Genomic DNA, 20,968 nt, shown 5'->3' with positions numbered 1-20,968 from the left:
GCCCGCACTCGGCCGCCGCGCGGGGGAGACTCCGAGGCCGTCGCGCGCCGCTCTTCCCCCGCCTGGGTCGGGCGAGTCCGGCTCACGGCTGCGGGCGGCGGAACGCCACGGAGTCACCGGGGCCAGCGGGCTCGCACCTCCGGAGTCGGCTGGCCGCGCTGCGCCCTCCGCGTCCTCCGCGCCGGCTCCCCCGCTCAGTGGTACGCGCCCGCGCCGCCGGAACTGGCGGAGCCGTTTCCCTGGCAACCGGGCTCTGCCCTCGGCCGCGGACGCTTAACCCCATCCGCGCCGGGATGGTCCGCAGCCGCGCCGCACCACGCAGCCCCTGCGAGAGCCGGGGAGCGCACGTCCGCCCCCTCGGTATCCACGCTTCCTCTGCGTCCTGGCTCGCCCGCACACTCAGTCGTCACTTGTCTGCTTCCCGCAGCGCCTTTAACCATCTCACCACACCCACTGCCCCAATCGGGCGGCCATCCCACCATTCCTTTCTCTCGGTATTGAGTCTTAAATTAGAGGAGAAACTGGGTTTTAGTCAGCGTAGTTTGACAGTCCCCGCTGTAGAAATTTCTGGAATTGTCCAGTGTGCCTTCCTCCTACCATCTGGTTGTTTCCGTAAACCCATGTGAGTTCCTTTCCCTTTCAACTTTATTTGTCAAAACTCTGCCCTCTCCTTTCCTGCCTAGCCTCCTCCGGGTTTTGTCTTCTAGAGCACAGGTTGCATGGCCCCGCTGTAGGAACACTTCATACATTCTATGTGCTGACACACATACACGGGTAGGTTTGATTGAAGACCCTCCAGCCCTGTGCTTTCTGTGTGTTTTATGAAACTAGGGCAGAGCTCAATTCTACAATGTAGTCTTGGGTCTTAAATGTCCTCATGAAGGGTAGGATTTCAAAATTTTAATTTTACTACCCCTGAGCCAAGCGAAAAAGACCCTGTTCAGAGAAAAAGACCCTGTGAATTATTAGATAAGTCAGACTGTTTTTTATCTAGGTGCACGATTTGTAACTTCTCTGTTCCCTTGCGTCTGTGGGAAACTGAACTTTTTTTTATTACGTTGTATTTGTTTATGGTGGGGAGGGGTGGATGTGTTCTACAGACAGCATATACAGGTCAGAGGGCAGCTTGAGGGAATGAATCCGCTCCCTCTACCACGTGGATTCCGGAGGCTTAGTCATGAACTTCCTGGCTGACATCTCTCTCTGAAGATTTTAGATGAATTCCAATTCGGAATATGGTCTCCTAAGTTTTTAGGCACTCTTTCCTAAGTAGGAGATACTTGTTAGACCCAAGTCCATACAGAAGTACTAACAGGCGTAATAAACAGTAAATCCCACCAGTTCTTAAATCAGGAAATGCAGAGTCTAAAATTCATCCGTGCAGCCTTGTTATCTCACACGTCACATTCTGTGAGGCTTTTTACGGCCTTCCAGAATAATAGACCACATTACCAAAGATACCTCCTGAGTCCAGTAACACCTTCTGCCTAGACCGCAGTTTGTACTCAGCAGGTGCGGTCAACTGGGTTACCTTCTGCTTCAAAGGGGAGACACGGGACATGGAACTGGGATGGGAGGGATGGCAACACGGGACGTGTCACGGCTGGACATGTGACGACACACAACCGTTCTCCCCGCTACTGTGAGGCCTGGAGTGGGATACCAGGCTCACAGGCTTTGCAGTGAGCTCCTTTCTTGGTGAAATATCTTTCCAGCCCAAGCAGGTTTTTATCACTTTTTGTTCAGTGTGTGTGTGTGTGTGTGTGTGTGCGCGCGCACACTCCTGTGCATGCCTTTGCACATGCAAGTGAGTGAGCCAGCCCCATGACACTGTGTGGAGGTCAGAGAACAATTTTTTGAGAGTTCGTTCTCTTCTACTATGTTGGCCCAAGGAATCAAACTCAGGTCATCAGACTTGAAAGCAAGTCTCTTTAACCATGGGACCATCTTGCCTGACTTTAAAGGCACATTTTAAAAAAAAAAAAGACTCGGGCAGTTTCTTTTATTTATTTGTTTGTTTGTTTATTATGTATACAGTGTCCTGCCTGCATGTATGCCTGCAGGCCAGAAGAGGGCACCAGATCTAATTATAGATGGTTATGAGCCACCATGTTGTTGCTGGGAATTGAACTCAGGAATTAACCACTGAGCCATCTCTCCAGTCCCTCAATTTTGATGCTTGAATGTAGATGTCTTTGTATTTATTCCAAAGCACCTACATTTACCTTCTTCTACCTTTTTTTTTCTTTTCCTGACTGTCCTGGAACTCGCTATGTAGCCAAAGTTGTCCTGGAAATAGTGACAATCCTCCTATCTTGCCTTTCTAAATGCTGAAATTATAACTGTGAAATTATAAACTTTTCTAGTTGCCTTAGTGTGCCTTAACCCCACTTCACACAAAGCAAAGTGTCAGGCCTAACCTATACAGTATGAACTTTGAGGTTTTTTTCCTTGCCTAGAAAGGTCATTCTCAGTGGCACACGCCTTTAATCCCAGTACGTGGAGGCAGAGGCAAGTGGATCTCTGTAAATTCGAGGTTAGCCTGATCTACAAAGCGAGTTCCAGGACAGACAGCTACACATAGAAACCCTATCTCTAAAAAAAGACCCTATTTCTAAAGAAAGACCATTCTCCCCAGAACAGTCATCCAACGGCACCTCTAAAAATTGAACACCTGTTCTACTTCCAGCAAAACTTTGTTGAATTAAATGCTAGAATTTTTACTGACACACAGCTCTTCATCTAAGGTGTTCAATTTTAAGTTAGAAGAAGTTTCAGCTATGTGATTATCATATTCATTAGCAGCAAAAAACATTTCAGGAAATAAACACCAATAGGGAGAAAGCATGGCCCCGAATGAGTCTGTGCTGAGTCACTGGTGGCTGTTTTGACACTGTGAAAATGGCCTCCCTTTCCGGGCCTCAGTTTCCTTATCTAACACTATTCCTGTCCTGGTGCCTTCAGGCGCCTTCCAATGGCAACTCCACAGAGCCCAGCCCAAGTCTGGAGAGCCCCTTACTTCCCCATGTGCCTTGTTTCTAATTCAGGCTTCAGATGAATCTTTTCAGAAGCCAGACCTGCCTGTACACTGCTATACTCTCAGCTGTCCAAAGAGGCTGAGCAGGAGGAGCAAAGCCAATGTGAAGCCAGCCTGGGCTACGTGGCAAGACGCTCTTTTTAATTCTGGAAGTGGTTCCCTCCCTCCACCATTGTCTAGGGGTTGAACTGGGTTCTCAGGCTTAACGGGACTGTGTTTTCTGGCTGAGCCAGCAAGGCCACCATCTCCATTCCTAGATCCTTTTGTTTTTCTGAGACAAGCCTCTTAAACTGGAACTATGTATCAGAATGTGACCCTGAACTCCTACCTTGCTTCTACTTGCTAAATGCTGGAGTATAGGTGTGCACCACCACATCCGGCCTCTGCTGTGGGGGAGCAAACCTGGGGCTTCGTGAATGCTAAGCAAAGACTCTATAAACTGAGCTATATCCCCAGATTACTAAATTTTTTTTTAATTTAAAAATTTTTATTTTGGGTATATTAATGTTTTGCCTACATATATGTCTGTGATGTATATATGTGCCTGGTACCCATGGAGGCTAGATGAGGCGTCAGATCCCTTGGAAGTGGAGTTACAGATACTTGTGAGCCATCATATGGCAAGAAAACACAAATATCTGCTTAACATTTGTGTAAACAAGCACAAATAAGGTTGTGTCTGTCAGTTTTTTGTTGTTGTTGTTGCTGTTTTGGTTTTTTGTTTTGGTTTTTGTCAACACAAGCTAGGGTCGTCTGGAAGGAGGGACCCACAACTGAGAGAATGCCTCCAGAAGTCTGGTCTGCCGGGAAGTCTGAGGGCCATTTTCTTGATTAATGGTCGATGTGGCCGAGCCCAGCCACTGTGCGCAGTGCCACCCCTGGGCAGGCGACCCTGGGAGGTGTAAGAAAGGTAGATGAACAGTAGTCTGAGTCACATGACTCAGCATTCCTCCTCTGCTTTAGTTTCGGCCTTCAGGTTCATGCCTTGACTTCCCTCGAGGACAGGCTAAATTATAGTCCTGATTTCTGTAACTAGTCACATGGTCTTAGCTGGTTTTTATAACTACCTTCCTTCACTCCCCATTCTGTGTTTTCTTCCCTCAGTAGGTCCTGGAGGGGTGACCCATATATCCATTCCTGAAGGGTCTCGGTCATTTATCACCCTGCCTAGATTGAACTGTGGTAGTTTCCCGTTGACCTTAATCACAGGATATAGTAACACTGAGAAATGCCCTAGAGCAGCTGTTCTCAACTTGTGGGTCATGACCCCTTTGGGGACTCGCATATCAGATGGTTACATTATTATTTATAATGTAGCAAAATTACAGTTATGAAGTAGCAATGAAATAATTTTATGATGGGGGGGATCACCACAATATGAGGAACTATAATAAAGGGTCACAGCGTTAGGAAAGTTGAGAACCTCTGCCCTAAAAGATCTCTTCCTCCACTCCCAACATAATCTTCCTTATCTCTTATTTGTAGACAGACAATCCAGTTTGCCCCGGTAGTCTGTATCAGTCACCCCTCCTAACACCGTTATTCCTGTTTTAGCCCCTTGGTTTAAGGTGATCAGAAACCCAACAACATAAGCAGAGGGGAAATCTTAGCTTACGGCTCAATGCAACGTTTGCTGTGTCTCCTAGCAGAAACTTTCTCCCTCTGGAGCAGTATAAGGTCTCCCTATGCCAGCAGAGTATAAGGTCCTGGGAACAGGAAGCAAATTTTTTCTTAGTGGGCCACTAGGGGTGATAGTGAGTGGAACCGTTCCCTTTTTCTCCCTTGATTTATGGTCCCATGAATCCCTGCTAAAGGAAAAACAGGACTCAAAGCATGTATAGCCTTATGGGGAACTCTGCCCCAGCCCTCGAGGGTATTACCACCCAATTGGCCCAGTAGCTGTGTATTTAAAAAGCTATTCCGCTGTCCAGTCAAGCCATCTGCTTCTGTATGTGACAACCATATTTTTTTAAATTTATTTATTATGTATATAGGGTTCTGGGCACCAGATCTCATTATAGATGGGTGTGAGCTAATATGTGGTTGCTGGGAATTGAACTCAGGACCTCCAGAACAGCAGTCAGTTCTCTTAACCTCTGAGCCAGCTCTCCAGCCCTTGTGACAACCGTATTAAGATTCCCGTGGAAATGGGCCCACTTCGACGGCTATGACGTGCGTTTCTTAGTCAGAAGCCATGCTGTGTGGAATACCGTGAGAGTAGATAAAGCATCCTCTGAGTCCAAGTATGGTAGTGTTGGCAGAAGCATTTCATGCAGGAAAGACCAAGCTATGACCCAAATAAGTGTCTGTTCCAGTAAGAACAAAGTACTGTCACTTACGTGACGGACATGACCGCTGGCTCATCACCCCGAGGGGACGGTGCTCCATGGGGGTTTAGTATCAGTCTCGGCAGCTTGCACGTTTGGACTCAGTGGCAGCTTATCTGAGTCAGCCTTGGACCACAGCTCTGTCAGTGTCTGCACCACGCCTGGAGGGAACCGCTTTCCTGAGCAGTGGCCCCCGAGGACAGCAACCCCTTCCTCTTCTGCTTTCTTCCTTGAGAGGAATTTGAATCTTCCCGAGACAGAGCCTCCACTGAGGCAGGGTCTCGCCCTCAGGATATGTTTCCATTCTCTCAGCGGTGCAGGAATTCACGTCAGTGCTGATCTCTCTATAATTACAGCTGCTTTTTAGCGCTGGCTGAGCAATGGTCCCATCCTGATATTTCCTCTGCTAAACCTGTCCATTTTCTTTAAATCCAACTTCACTCAGAGTTTCAGGACCTGGGAAGAATGAAGCCAGGTTCTTGGCCAAAATATCCCATGAATGGCCCCTACCCAGTTCCTGACAGTCCTCGCCTCTCTGAAACCTCGTGAGCTAAGCCTCCACTGTCTGAGTTACTGTCTTCCAAGACTCCACTGCGGTGGCCCATTATCCAGCCTTCGGGAGCTTTTCTAGCCCAGCATACCAAACCCTTCCACATTCCCCCGACCACAGGTTCAAAAGCCACAGTCAGGTTTATCACGGCAAAGGCCCCACTTCTTTGATGTCCTGGTTTCGTTTCTATTGCTGTGATAAAATACTCTGTCTAGCCAGGCAGTAGTGGCGCACACTTTTAATTCCAGCACTTGGGAGGCAGAAACAGGTGTATCTCTCTGAGTTTAAGGCCAGCTTGGTCTACAAAGCAAGTTCCAGGACAGGCAGAGCTATTACACAGAGAAACTCTGTCTTGAAAATCAACAAAAAATAAAATGTAATAAAAACAAAAAAGGCGGGGGCTGGAGAGATGGCTCAGTGGTTAAGAGCATTGCCTGCTCTTCCAAAGGTACTGAGTTCAATTCCCGGCAACCACATGGTGGCTCACAACCATCTGTAAAGAGGTCTGGTGCCCTCTTCCGGCCTGCAGGCATACCCACAGACAGAATATTGTATATATAATAAATAAATAAAATAAATATTAAAAAAAAGGCGGACAGACAGAAAGAGGAAAAAAAGAACTCTGACAAAAAGCAACTTGGGAGAGAAAAGGTTAATTTTAGCTTATAATTCCAGCTACAGCCCATTCTTGAATGGAAGTCAAGGCAGGAACAGGAAGTAACAGTTCACATCCACAATGGAGCACGGATAGATAGAGAAGGAGTGTTTGCATGCTTGGTGTTCAGCTAGCATTCTCCGTGCTTATACAGGCCCGGGCCCTAAACCAGGGAGTGGCACCACCCACTTCCCAAGAATAAGACAGTCAACACAGTCCCTCACAGACATGTGCACTGGCCAGCCCTATGTTGACAATCCCTCATTAAGACTCCCTAGGTAATGCCACACTAACGATTAAAACGAACCACCATAATCCTAGCTGGAGTTTCACTTCTACCAAACAGAAAATCTCTAGAGCCTAGGTGTGGTGGCGCATGCCTTTAATCTGAGCGCTCCAGAGGCAGAGGCAGGTGGATCTTGGTGTGTTCCAGGACAGACAGGATGTGTGTGTGTGTATGTGTGTGTGTGTGTGTGTGTGTGTGTGTGTGTGTAGCATGTGTGCAGGAGCCCCCAGAAGTCAGAAGACATGTTGGAACACTTGGAACTGGAGTTACAATTACTTGTGAGCTGCCATGTGGATGCTGAGAACTGAGCCCATGTCCTCTCCAAGAAAAAGTGCTCTTAACCACTGAGTCATTCCTCCAGGCCCCAAAACTTACCTCTTTAAAATAAAAAAAAAATGGCTGGGCGGTGGTGGCTCACGCCTTTAATCCCAGCACTCGGGAGGCAGAGGCAGGCGGATCTCTGTGAGTTCGAGGCCAGCCTGGTCTACAAGAGCTAATGCCAGGACAGGCTCCAAAACTACAGAGAAACCCTGTCTCGAAAAACCAAAAAAATTTAAAAAATGTTGGGACTGGAGAGATGGTTCAGTTAACTGCTCTTCCAGAGGACCTGGGTTCAATTCCCAGCATCCACATGGCAGCTTACAACTGTCTGTAACTCCAGTTCCAGAGGATTTGATGCTAATGAACATAAAAGAAGTTAAATAAAGGTTTTTTTTTGTTTTTTGTTTTTTAAAGTTGCATAACGCTTACTGCCTACCTTTTCTGTTTATTTGGTTTTTTGAGACAAAAACCCTGAACATCCTGGAACTTGCTCTGTAGACCAGGCTGGACTTGAGCCCACAGAGATCCGCCTGCCACTGCTTGCCAAGTGCTGGGATTAAAGCCATCCATCACCGCTGCCGCCACCACTGTCCAGTTCTTGTTTTTTGTTAATGTACCATGAAAGAATAAAACCTCCCACAGATGTGGGTCATACAGATAGACACGGCTGGTTGTTAAACCTTTCTTAGACTTTATCTCCTGTTTTTAGAGATATCTAGAAGTTAGAGGAACAGAAACATACCAAGATGCAGAGCTCGGATCCAAGGGAGTAGCTGCTTGTCCCTGGGCATGGCTTTGAGCAAGAAGAGTCCCCTAGACCAGTGACCCAAAAGCACAGTGAGAAAGCCCTCCCTCTGAGGGACAGCCAGGGTTTGTGCCTTTGACTCAAGTCTTGCCTCCCTTCCTAAAACCTTTCTGTTGTTATGTTCAATCCTATCTCCAAGATCTACCTCCAGATATCTGGATAAAGCAGGGATGGCCTTTCCTACCCTGTGGTCCCCAGCATAAGAGCCCTGGCGTCTAGCAACAGCTTTATGTCAGTCACTGGGGAGATGGCCCAGTGACTGTGAGTGTTTACTGCTCTTTATGGAGGACCTGGGTTGGTTCTCATCACCTACATGGTGGCTCACAACCTCTTATAATTCCACACTATCCAGCCCTTGGGCACCTGCACACATATGGTTCACATAAATGCACACACATACACATAAATAAAAACAATTCCAAAGGTTTGCTAAATTGCATTTGTTTGGTAGAATATTTGTTTAATGTGCAGGGGGTCCTGGCATCTTTAAAGGCTTACCCTTTTGGTAAAACAAAAACAATATAGAAAGCTGGGTGGTGGTGGTGCACGCCTTTAATCACAGCACTCAGGAGGCAGAGGCAGGCAGATCTCTGTGAGTTCGAGACCAGCCTGGTCTATAAGAGCTAGTTCCAGGACAGGCTCCAAAAAACACAGAGAAACCCTGTCTCGAAAAACCAAAAAAAAAAAAAAAAAGATATAGAAAAGGCCTATGGCCCATCCCCTTCCATCTTCATCTTACAGACCATGTTCCCTTTGGTACCAACAAAGTGGCATGGTGAAAGGAACACGAGTTTTGCAGGCACAGACGTAGAACAGGCTCACCACAGGGAGCCCCATCTCTCCTCCGAAGTTGGCCCAGTATTTTCCATAGTTGAGCATACGAGGACCAAGCAGCTTGAGCCCAGACAGCTCCAGACCAAGACTGAAACAGCCAGTGCTTTCTGAACACGAGCTGTGGCCCAGTTGCTGTCCTGAGGTCCATTCATAGATGAGCCTTCCATCTGATTACCACGGCAGCTGGGCTTCATTTCCAAACTTTGAAGAAGGTTACCAAGAAGAAAACCACTGCACTGAGTATTGGACAGTTGGCAGAACCGATTGTTGTTTTGAATTGGGTCTCTGTAGTGTGGATTGGCTTTAAACCACAATCTTCCCATCTCATTTTCCTGAGTGGTGGAGTTTGTACACTCCAGACCAACCCACCATGCTTTGCCTGTTGTGATACGGTCAGTATGCGATGCCATGTGTACCTGCTGTTGGCATATTAACTGTGTGGCAAACAGATCTGGCCGCAGGTGATGGTTGGTTTGCTAGCTAAATGGGTCAGTGTGTGTACGTGTGAGTGTGCGTGTGTGTGTGTGGGGGTATTTTATGTGGTGTGTGTGCATAAGCGCACATGTAGGTGCTGAATGCCCTCCGGGGAGAAAAGCTATACAGTGTTTATTCCTTCAGGCCTATGCCTAGCTCTAGCTTTCAATAAAAGACCTTGGATTGTGTGTGTGTGTAATTCTGTCACCCTCTAGTGGTCACATCCCTCTTAGCCCCGGACCCATGAAACAGCTCCATGTCTTCTCCCACCTGCTGGGATGGAACTCAGGGACTCAAACCGGAAGAAAGAGCGATCTCGTTCCCAGTGAGCCCTGGATTGTCCATCCTTACCAAGTACATCTTCATCTTTGTGTGTTGGGATGATTACCGCATCCAAGGCCGTATGCAGACCATCAAGGCTAGGGCTGAAGTGGGAATGGAGGAGAAAGAAGCTCCATCTCCGACAAGTTTCGGTTCTGCCTTTCGAGGGAAGCAGGCCCGGGTGACTCAGCTGAGTCTTGGAGTTGAGCAGCAGCTTGGCCAGACAGCTGACCCTGCTGCTTCTGTCTCTCAGGCCTTGTTCTCTCTGCCCTGTAGGTCATGTGTCTGGGGCATCTCTGAGATTATCAAATCCTGATAAATATTTCAGAAGGCTAGAGGGGGAAGGCAGGGTCACCTCAGCTATCTCAGACTGTCCTGGGACCTCCATGTCTGGAGCCCGGCTGAGCTATCCTGAAAGTGGCTGCCCTGGGTTCTGGGCACAGCAGGTCTTCCTGGAAAGTCCTGTGTGGGTGACCCAGGTACTTGATATCCCTTACATAATGTCATCTCTGTAGGATCTTAGGGATCAACCCTGCTGGAGAGTTCACATCCAGGTCCCCTTCTCTGCCAAGAGAAGGTCCAAAGTCTAATGCAAAAGTCAGACTCTAGAGGGAGACTCTGCCTTGCTTCCTGTCACTCCACACGCCAGGAGAGACGCTGAGGAAGTCAGATCACAGCTTTCCTGATAGCAAGTACAACTGTGGTCCCTGAATCACAGCTAGTTGCTAAAAGGTCAGTATTTGCCATAATTCTGTGTGAAAATTCTGCCTAGATTTTTCTAAAGTTGGCACAAGTTTAGACTTACAGTTTGGTGAGGTTTTTGTTTGCTCTTTACCTTTCATGGTGATTTTTTTTTTTAATCTTTGGAGAGGGAAGTCGCGTTGTGTAGTCTAGGGCATCTTGACACTAGCTCTCCACCATCCTCCTCAGCCTCTCTGGCCAGGGTTACAGATGACGCTATGTTTGACCTTTGACCTTAAACTTTTCCTGTTAAAGTCAAGTAATTTGTTCGAGTAGTAGATGCCACTGTTGGAAGCACTCACAGGTCCTTATTGATGTAGTTTTCTCACTGTTGTTTGTTGTGTTTTGACAGAGCCCAAGGCCTTCTGTGTGTTTGCCCAAGTGCTCTGCCTCTCAACTAATCCTACAGCCTGAGGATTTCTTGGTGTAACTGGTTGGGAGGCTATAAATTAGTGATGTCACCTTCTGGCATAACAACAAATCCTAGTGCTCAGGTGGTCGCGTCTTGGTACAGCTCTGAATGTCCTGTGTAGAGATATAATGACGGTATTGTTGTTCTTATTTTATAAATGATGGAATAGGACACAGAATAAAAACCTTCCGTGGGGTCCTGGGAGCAGCTATGGTCGCGTGCACCGATCCTCCGATCCTCAGAGCACCAGCTCACACCAATGCTGCGTGTGTGTTGTGCTCACATGACCTCTCTGCTCTCTATTTGAGTAGTTCTCTGTGATTTAATAATGAGACATTGGTAGGGGCCTGGAGAAACGGCTCGCTGGTTAAGAGGACCTGCTGCTCTTCCAGAGGAGCCGGGTATACTTCCCAGCACCCACATGCCAGCTCACAGCCCTCTGTAGCTCTAGCTCCGGGGGATCTGACACCCTCACAAAGACACACATGCCGGAACACAGCAGTGGATGTAAAATAAGAATAAACTATTATTATAGGTAAAAAATAGGCATTGGGGAAAATACACAGACACCTGATCACACACACACATCTTCCTAGGTGAGTAGGTTGGCTCACTGAGGGAAATGCAGTCAAGGAGGGAAAGGAGAAATCCCAAGGGAAGTCTGCCTGCGCCCCACCCACCTTCGAGGCAGTTGAGGGGCCGTGGGAAAGTGGGGAGTACCTCCTCTGGAGTCCTCTTTCAGCCCGGTTCTCCAGTCTTCTGTTCACCTAACTCTAAGTGTGGTTTAACGTAAAAAAGCCTTATGTGTACTAAAAAACAAAAGTGGTGCTCCCGGCAGAGCTGAGGTTGCTGTAGCAGGCTTTGTGACTTCATCAACAGTGTCGGGTCCTGTACTATGTCATGATGTCATATGGAATATGTCAGGCACGGCAGATGCTCAGAAAGTTGATGCAATAAATAAATAAATAAATAAATAAATAAAAAAGTTGCACATTTGCCTCTTTATGTTGCTTTTTATACCCTGACAAGTCATTTCCTCCCTCCCTTCCCCCATGCCTTCCTGCCCCTCTTTCTCTTCTTTCCTGCGGTACCAGGCATCCAGCCTAGGGCCTCGTATGTGCCAGGCCAGCGCTTTACCGCTCTCAAACCTGGTTTTCATGATAGGCCTGACATTCATTAAAAAAACCCTGTAAATTGAGGCCTCAGCTACAAAACAAGTTCAAGACCAGCCTGTCTCAAAGGTGGAGGGAACCAAACACTTGTAAGGTACATAGGAAGAGAATTTTGATTGCTACAAAAACTGAGAAGTAAACTTGTGCTTACATTCCTCATTGTTATTTTGTATGACATAGGAAATGCTTACATTTTGAGCATTTTAAAGCCCTTGCCTGAAATGGCCAACAGTAAATCGTTTTAAATTGTGCAAGGACCTGGGAAAGATCTGTTCAAATCCAATGCATTTGTCATGTTCCAGAGGGTTTTGTTTTAACCTGTTCATTTGGATTCTGAGGCAGATCTGGAAAAGAGAGAATTAAAAACCCAAATGACATCGTAAATCATTGCCGTTCCATCACAGAAAGTCCCATACAAAGATAAAACCAAATCAAATGGGAGTGGCGGTGCCGTGTACTACAACAGTGGGAGGCGAGGACAGGGGGATGGGAAATTCAAAGTCACCAGCTACGTAGTGAGTTCCAAGGCCAGCCTGGGATACAAGAGATCCTGCCTCAGAACACAGTCAAACCAAGCCAAGTAACTGGAGTTGGAGGCAGGTGGAAGCTCTTGGTGTTGCACACCAAGCTTACACGTGGTGGTTAAACTGTTACACAGTGCCCTGTTTCTGAAAGTGAGCAATGTAAATAAGTGGCCAGAGTAGCCTAAACCTTGAATGTTTTCTTAAACATTAGCATTTTTCCCATACTTTTTTTTTTTAGTTGACTACCCACCCTGTCAAGTCCCTAATGAGAGCAAATTATCTAAATATGGGAATCAAATCAACAATAACAAGTTGTAGGTTTAGGGGAGAATTTGCAGTAAAGATGGAACCCAGGGCCTGGTACGTGTCAAGCACATACATGCTCTACCATTCAGCCACACCCCCAACCTCATCTGTGCTGCTTCTGGAATCTCCATGCATTGTCTGCAGCAGGATGCTGGTTGGCTTGTTCATGGTCTGATGATTGCTTGTGTTGTGTATGTGTAGGTGAAAATATAGCAAACCTTGTGTTTAAGAGTCTACATTTTGTTTCTTTTTTTTCAGACAGAGTTTCTCTGTGTAGCCTTGGTTGCTTTAGAACTCACTTTGTAGACCAGGCCGGCCTCAAATTCACAGAGATCTGCCTGCTGTTGCCTCCCAAGTACTGGAATTAAAGGTGGCAAGAGTCTACATTATGCTAAATTCTGCTTCAATAAAAAAAAAATTGGCAGGAAAGAAGTCAAAGTATCTTTATTTGTAGATGATATCATCCTACACATAAGAAACCGTTTCTTTGTTTCTTTAAAAAAAAAAAAAACTCTTAGAGCTGATAAGTAACTTCAACAAAGTGGCAAGATATAAATTTACTATACAAAAAAAAATCAGTAGCTTTCCTATATCCTAGTAACAAACACATTGAAAAAAATCTGTCAGCAGAGAAGCTGGTTAGGAAAATGTGATATGTACATACAATGGAATTTTTCCAGGCACAGAAAAGAACAAAGTCGTGTTATCTGTAGGGAAATAAATGTTGCTGGATCATCATGTTAAGTGAGTTAAGCCTGCCTCAGAAAGACAAACACTGCATATCTTCTGTTGTTTGTGGTTTCTGGATTACATAGAGATACATAAATCACATGAATAAATGAACATGGAAGTAAAGTCGGGCATGGTGGCACACATCCTTAATCCCATCACTCGAAAGGCAGAGGCAGGAGGATCTCTGTGAGTTCGAGGCCAGCCTGGTCTACAGAGTGAGTTCCAGGACAGCCAGAGCTGTTACACAGAGAAACCCTGCCTCAAAAAACCAAAAAATAAAATAGAAGTAAAACTGACTAAGGGGACAAAGGATGCTAATAGGAGCAGGGAAGAGTGGGAAAGGGGAGTTGGGAGTATGGGGTGAAATATGCTCAGCATATTATATATGCATATATGCAAACTTAAAAATGCATTTCTAAAAGTTTAGGTTTGGAAAGTCTACAAGAAAGAAACATTACCATGTTGCCCCTGGTCAGAAAAGTCACCAGTACTGAGGAAGCCTCAAGGGCCTGGCCATGGGGCCCCCACAGCTAAGCTGTTGTCATGGATGGGACTGATTCTCAGAACAGGAAGGCATGGGTCCTCTGAGTGCCTGCCGGTTTGGACCAGGACAGGTAGCAAGCTCTCCCAGACGAGGCCGGAACCGAGAGCTGCAGGCTGGGACTTGGCTGATGTGTCGAGAACCCTGCATTACTGGCCGAGGTAACTGCACGCTGCCAGTGACCCCCACAGAGGACTTTCCTTCTCCCTGTGGAGCTGCTGAGCAAGGTGCTGCCTTGCCCCAGGGAAGCCTTGCTGAGACTAAAGCCCTGGCTTCCCAGCATCTCTGTAAGTGGCCATGCTGTTGTTTCCTCGGGAAATTTCATCATATTTTTCAAATTGACATCTTAGTTTTTACAACTAGAAAGTGTAAGTATGACCAAAGTATCTGAAGTTATGGAACTATTATATCAGAGGGAGATCTGGCATGGATCAAAGATTAATGAACCCTGTACTGATGTGACAAATTATAGTTATGTTGTTAACATGAGTGAGGACTCATAGCCACAGATGTAAAATGAAAGCAAAAGATGGGTTATCCCGTAGTTAATACACTTAATTCAATTAAACGGTATTAATCTAATGTGGTGAATATCTAGTTCTCATGTTAGATATGTACAACACGATTAAAATACTAATAGAATGGTACAAGTAAAAAATTATATGGAGTTGTATTTTTCTTTTTTTCGAGACTGGGTTTCTCTGTAGCTTTGGAGCCTGTCCTGAAACTAGCTCTTGTAGACCAGGCTGACCTCGAACTCACAGGGATCTGCCTGCCTCTGCCTCCCGACTGCTGGGATTGAAGTTGTGTGCCACCCACTGCCCAGCTATAGATGTATTTTTCTAATGGAAATAAACTAGACGTGTCACTTATAATTTAAAAGGTTGTTTCTGTGTATGACCTCGGGAATAATGGGCCAAGGATTTACTTCTGTGCATACAGATAGATCATCTCAAGTTCTGTGTGCTCTGCAGACTGGGCAGCTTGACCTAAACAGGAAGGTTGTGTGGCCCTACCTCTGGGTCTGGGATTACTGCCTCTTCACTAACTGCCTGCTCACACTGCCGAACCAAGGCAAGAGTTCTCCAGCTCCCAGCCCAAGGCATGTGGGGCAGTAACTCTAGGCTGGGTCCCACAGGCCTCCTCTCTAATCTTAGCCACTGGGCGAGGTGCTAGAAGGAGGATCCCTTGAGCCCAGAAGTTTAGGCTAACCCAAGCATCACTCCTGAGCTAACCTTCTCAAGAAGAAAAAGAAAAAGAGCTGGCAAGATGGTTCAATGGATAAAGGCACTTGCCTCTAAGCCCAAGAGTCTGAGTTCAATCCCTGAGAGCCACATGGTGGACAGTGAGCCAGTTCCCACAGGTTATCCTCTGATAGGCGCACACATGTGTGCACACACATAAACAAGTAAATAAAAATGTTACAAAGGAGAGAAAAAGTGTAGAACAGTCACAGGAATTCTGATCGCTTTTCCCTGGATAAGTTTTGGGGTGCTGAGGTACTTAGGGTGAGAGAGATGTGGGGAAAGAGATTGATTTTCAATCTATAAGGTCCGGGAGTGCTGCCTGGAGCCGAGTGGAAGCCAAGAGAGGCTTCTCTGCTTTTGCCTCAGTCTTTGATAGTATTTTCTTAATGGTGGAAAGAAGCAGTAATTTTATTATTTGCTGCACACCACCCTAAGCTTGCCCCCCACACACATCTGGTCGTATTCCATCTGTGTGATACGGGGCTATTTTCCATTGCCTTTCTGTGTTGACATTGGCTTTTAGTGTTTGGGTGTGTGGTTTCCCTTGACACAAACATGGACTCATTTCTTACCACTGAAATTTTCCTAGGGTGCTAGCTTCCCTGGCAGAAGGGATGTGAGTGTGTGGGTTCACATTTTTGGGTGCTGCCATTGCCCAAGCTTCCTGTGGTGTTCTATATGGGCTATACACGAGCAGAACAAAAGGAGGCTGGGACAAAAGAGATGGCTCAGTGGTTCGCAATCATAAGAACCAGCGTTTGGATGCTAGCACCGCCTAATCCAGGCATCATGCAGAAAAAGAATAGAAAAGAAAAAAATGCCTAGCACTCCAGCTTAAGGATCCTACCCACCCTTCTGGCCCCCTCCCCCACAGGCCCATGCATGCGCCCTTTTGAATGTATGCATGCTTGCATATACTAAAACAGACATACACAAATCTATAAATAAAATCTAAAAACAAAACAAATAACAAAAAGACACCACTCATAGGCAATCAAGGAGATGGCAATGCTGGGCACCCCAGCTCTTTTTGGCCCCTTCTGTGCAGAACTGAGAGCATCCCTTCATCCATTTCTGCACTGTCTGGGCAGATCTGCTGGGCTCTTTCCCGGGCAGTAGCTTTGGTCACCCACCATTAAAAGTGTTTTACAGAGGATGTTTATCAGAATTTCAGAACTCCCTGCCAGTTTCTTTTATTATTACTACTACTGCTGCTGCTACATTTGCTTATTGGTTTTTTTGTGTTTGTATGTGTATGCCTGAGTGCACACACAATATGGCACGTGTGTGGAGGTCAGAGGACAACTTTTGGGAGTCGGTTTTCGTCTTCCACCATGTGAATCCCAGGGATTGAGTTCAGGTTGTCAGGTTTGGTGGCAAACACCTTTACCTGTCGAGTTGTCTCGCCAGGCCCACTGTTAGTTTATTGTTTGTTTGAGACAGGGTTTCTCTGTAGCTTTGGAGCATATCCTGTAGACCAGGTTGGCCTCGAACTCACAGAGATCCGCCTGCCTCTGCCTCCCAAGTGCTGGGATTAAAGGCGTGCGCCACCACCGCCTGGCCCACTGTTTCTTAAAGGTATTTTAAAATACCTTTAAGTGTTTTTGAAAGCGTTATTTCCTTTTGCTGAAGGAACCCAGATGGCGAAGTGGGGTGGCGTTTTCCTCATTCGAGTCAACTTTACCAGCACCTTGTCATCTAGACACACAGGGTGACTTCAGGACAGCATCGTGGCTGCAGAGTGTGGTTAGGTTTGGAAAAGTGACTGGGCAAAAAGAAACAAACAAAAAACAGGGGAGGTTTGCGGGGAGCCAGAGAAGCGCTCTGATTCCACACTTCCTCTCCCAGCGTGATGGAAACACAGATCGAGTTACAGGATTTCTTTGGCAAAAACATTTTTTTAAAGCTAGGTTTAGCCGGGTAAAGCTAGTGTCTTCCTGGCCAGTTGAGTCAAAGGATCCATCTGCCTTGTGTGTCACTGGCGGTATGGTTTAAGGACTCCCTGTAGAACCTATATTCACGTAAAAGCAGAAACCCCAGCTCAGTCAAATTCTGGGTCCTGGGTGAGATTTGCAATCCCTTTGACCTCAACTGAGATGTCACCGAAAGCATAAACACAGAGCCGATAGCACCGCTGGCAGTGCTGAAACTCCATTTATACACGGTGAAAGACAGGCGGGCATACTCTGGGAGGCACAGGCTGCACCAACTAGAGGACCGAGTGGACTAAGCTGATTCAGATACCACAGCTAGAGTTGGCCACCTGCTAGCAGGCACAGGGGGATGCCTCCTTCTGTAAGATTCCTAATTTTAAAAATCAATGACCTATGAAAGAGGCATTGCAGATGCCTAATAGACATGTAAGATATCTATGCCCGCACTGAGCATCAGAGAAATGCAGTTTAAAATGTGCTAACTTATTGTGAATACTAAAAGTCAGCTTAGTTATTAGGCCTTGCTTTGATTAAAAGATGGAAATTCTAAAAATGAACTTATTTGAAAGTGCAATTGCCCAGCAAGCTTGATAAACCAGACCTGTTCACTGGTCAGTAAACGTGAAGGGTATTAACAATGGAACTCAGTGGTGTGGCTTTGGCTCTGATGTCCCCTCCCTCAACATGCTAGGATGGACCCAGGCAGGTTGGGCAAGTGCCATAGCGCTTAGCTGCACACCCAGCCTCCTCTCTCATTGTCTAATAGAGACGATTGGGTAGAGAAGTGTCGCCACTGTGTAGGGCTGGAGTCACGTTAGTAAACCTCCATGTGCTGCCATTTAAGCCTGGATGGTCAGTAGCTTCATGTCAGTGGCTGAAGGGCCAGGAGGCTGGGCGGGTAAAGTCATTTGCTGCCCGACCGCGTGCTGCCAAGCCTCAGTGCCCAAGTTCAATCCCTGGCACCCACAAGGTAGAAGGAGAGAACCGATTCCCACAATTGTTCTCTGACCTTCATACAGGCGTTGTGGCATGTGTATTTGTAGCACACACACACACACACTCACTCACAATGGAAAAATAAAAATGCTTGGAATATTCAGGTTTTTAAAAATACCTCAACAGTATTGTGTTTTCCTGTCTTTTCAGGTAGGCAAATGCCATATGCCCTCAGGAATAGGGGTTGGAGGACTGTTCCCTCATTCAGTGTCTGTCCTTAAAGAAGCAGGAAGCTGGATGCCTCTGTCTAATAACAAGAAAACCCCCAAACCTCTAAATTCTAAAAGAGGCCTGTTTTATGTAAATGGTCAGCTATTAATCAAAATAATCTTGACTTTATAGATATTAAATATAGCATAAGTAACATTTACTGGGATTTAATTGTAGGGCCATTTTCTGATGAAATTATTTACCCCCCCCCTTATGGTCCCTTTCTAGTTTTCCAACAGCTGTCTGCTCTCTCACTCCCAGGTGGATGCACAAATATAAAAGTTCGGGGGCGGAGAGGTGGATGCATAGTCAAGAGCAGTTGGCTACAGAATCTCAAGGACCAGAGTTGGACCAGCACGGAGATAGCAAGCAGGTGTCTGACAGATGTCTGTTGTCCCAGCTCCAAGAAGAGTGGGGAGAGAAGCATCCCTGGGGCTTGCTGGCTGGTGGGAAAGACCAAGCTCTGTGTTCAGGGGAAAACCTGCCTTAAAGGAACAGGCAGAGCAAAAAAAGAAGGTGCCTGAATCCTGGCTTCTCTGTACACTCGTATGCATGAACATATGCTTAGTAAACAAATAAATATTTAAAAAAAATTAGAAGCAGGGTCAGTTGTAATGGCTCATGCTTTTAATCCTGGCACTCAAGAAGCAGAGGCAGGCAGATCTTTGTGAGTGAGACTACCCTAGTCTACATGGGGAGTTCCAGGCTAGCCGGGCTATACAATGAGACCCGGTCTCAAAAACAAGCAAACAAAAGGCTGTGATCCACACATGAGAGTGAAGTGAGGATTCGCCTCTCTGAGTCTGGGTTACCTGTCTTAATAAATGACTTCCCAGTTCTGGCTCCATCCATTTTCCTGTAAACTGCATGCTTTTATTTATGAAATTTCATTGTGTTTATTTGCCACGTTTTCATTATCCATTTATCTAGTGATGAATGTCTTGGTTGATTCCATTTCCTGCCTATTGTGAATAAAGCAGCAATAATAATGAATGAACAAGTATCTCTGTAGTAGGATGCAATTCCTTTGGGACTGTGTTCAGGAGTGATACAACTAACTCATATGGAAGTTCTATTTTTAGCTTTTTGAGAAACCTCCATGCTGATTCCCATAATGTGAACCAGTTTACACTCTAAGAGGGTCAGTTTTCAAATACACCCAGCAAAATGCCCCAACAGACACCTGCAATCCTTGACACTTGGAAGGCCAATTCAAAGGCATCACAAGTTCCAAGCCCTTGGCTTGCGCAACTTATAGGAGCCTGTCATAAAACACAGGCAGGGGCGTGACCTGGTGATAGTGTGCTTGCCTAGTGTGCCCAAGGCTGGGTCCAATCCATAGCAACACCAATAACAGAAAAGTGTGCAGGTGAATCTAACACAAAGAAGATAAGATAAGGCTTTGTGCTGGTTGAGGTTATGCCGACCCCTGTAACATTCCACTCCCCCAAGATTCCATTGGCTCTAAAAAGCTGTAGTTTATTTTTATCCTGTGTGAAAACCCAAGCTGTGGTGGCACATGCCTTTAATCCCAGCACTTGGGAGGCAGAGGCAGGTGGGTCTCTGAGTTCGAGGCCAGCCTGGTCTACATATTGAGTTCCAGGACAGCCAGGGCTACACAGAGAAACGCTGTTTTGATAAAACAACAACAACAAAAACCCCAAGTGAATGTTCCATTGTTGATCCACTGGGATCCACTGGGATCCGGGCAGCTTTCTGTCTTGGAACTCTATCTTTGGCCCTGGCTTCGAAGGCTGTTGTTTTACTCAGTTAGAGAAACAGCTTATAAAGAGGAAGCTCGCCGTTTCAGATCGTTGTTGGCTGTGTTGCTTTGGGGCCTGTGGTGAGACGGAGCATCATGAAGGGAGCCTGTGGTGGAGGACTGTTCACTCCATGGCTAAGATGTTAAGGAGACAGGCAGGGAGGCCCTAGGTCTCCATGTTCCCTTCAGGCATCCAACACAGTGACCCAATTTCCTTCTACGAGATTTCACCTTGGAAAGGTTGCGTCCCCTCTCAGTAGTGTCACAGGCTAGAGACGAAGGCTTTCACACAGGGACCGTGTTCTAATAGAGCAGCCACTCTGCTCGCCTTCCTGGAAGCTACAGAATCATTTCTTCTATCAGCTCACTGGCTCTCAGTAATACAGGGACATCTTAGCAATAAAAGCCAGGATATACGGTCACGCTGTGTGCAAGTTGGATAACTGTCGAGCTCTCCAGAACAACCGAGCAGGAGAGACATCATAAGAGAACGAAGTGACTTCTTGGACACATATGTACAAGTCTAGGATGCAGAAGTTGCCCTTTCTTAGATTAACTGTAATTTATTTTCTTTTTTAATTTTTAAAAATTATATAATCATTTGTGTGTGGGAAGTGAAGAAAGGCTTTAGAGAATGAAGTCCTGAGTAAGTGTGGGCTGTTGTCATGGACACGGCTACGTCAAGGACCAATGCTTCAGGCCCATGTGAGTTGCGGCAAAGTCTCCCATGGGTGAAGATGGGAGGGATGGCAAGGACTTCCTCTGGTTCAAGTGCGAATGT

The 20,968-nt window shown here is 46.3% G+C and overlaps 1 protein-coding gene across 2 annotated transcripts in view; it reads left to right on the top strand.

Annotated features, from left to right (window-relative positions):
* Wnt5b (Wnt family member 5B) overlaps nucleotides 1–20,968 on the top strand; it is a 107,551-nt gene that overhangs the window by 65,725 nt on the left and 20,858 nt on the right. The gene's annotated exons all lie outside the window — the stretch shown is intronic.

The sequence above is a fragment of the Alexandromys fortis genome, unplaced genomic scaffold, assembly GCF_014885135.2.
Source record: "Alexandromys fortis isolate MF-2015 unplaced genomic scaffold, M_Fortis_MF-2015_v1.1 scaffold_59, whole genome shotgun sequence".
Taxonomy (NCBI): domain Eukaryota; kingdom Metazoa; phylum Chordata; class Mammalia; order Rodentia; family Cricetidae; genus Alexandromys; species Alexandromys fortis.
This window is presented reverse-complemented; position numbering and strand designations above follow the sequence as displayed.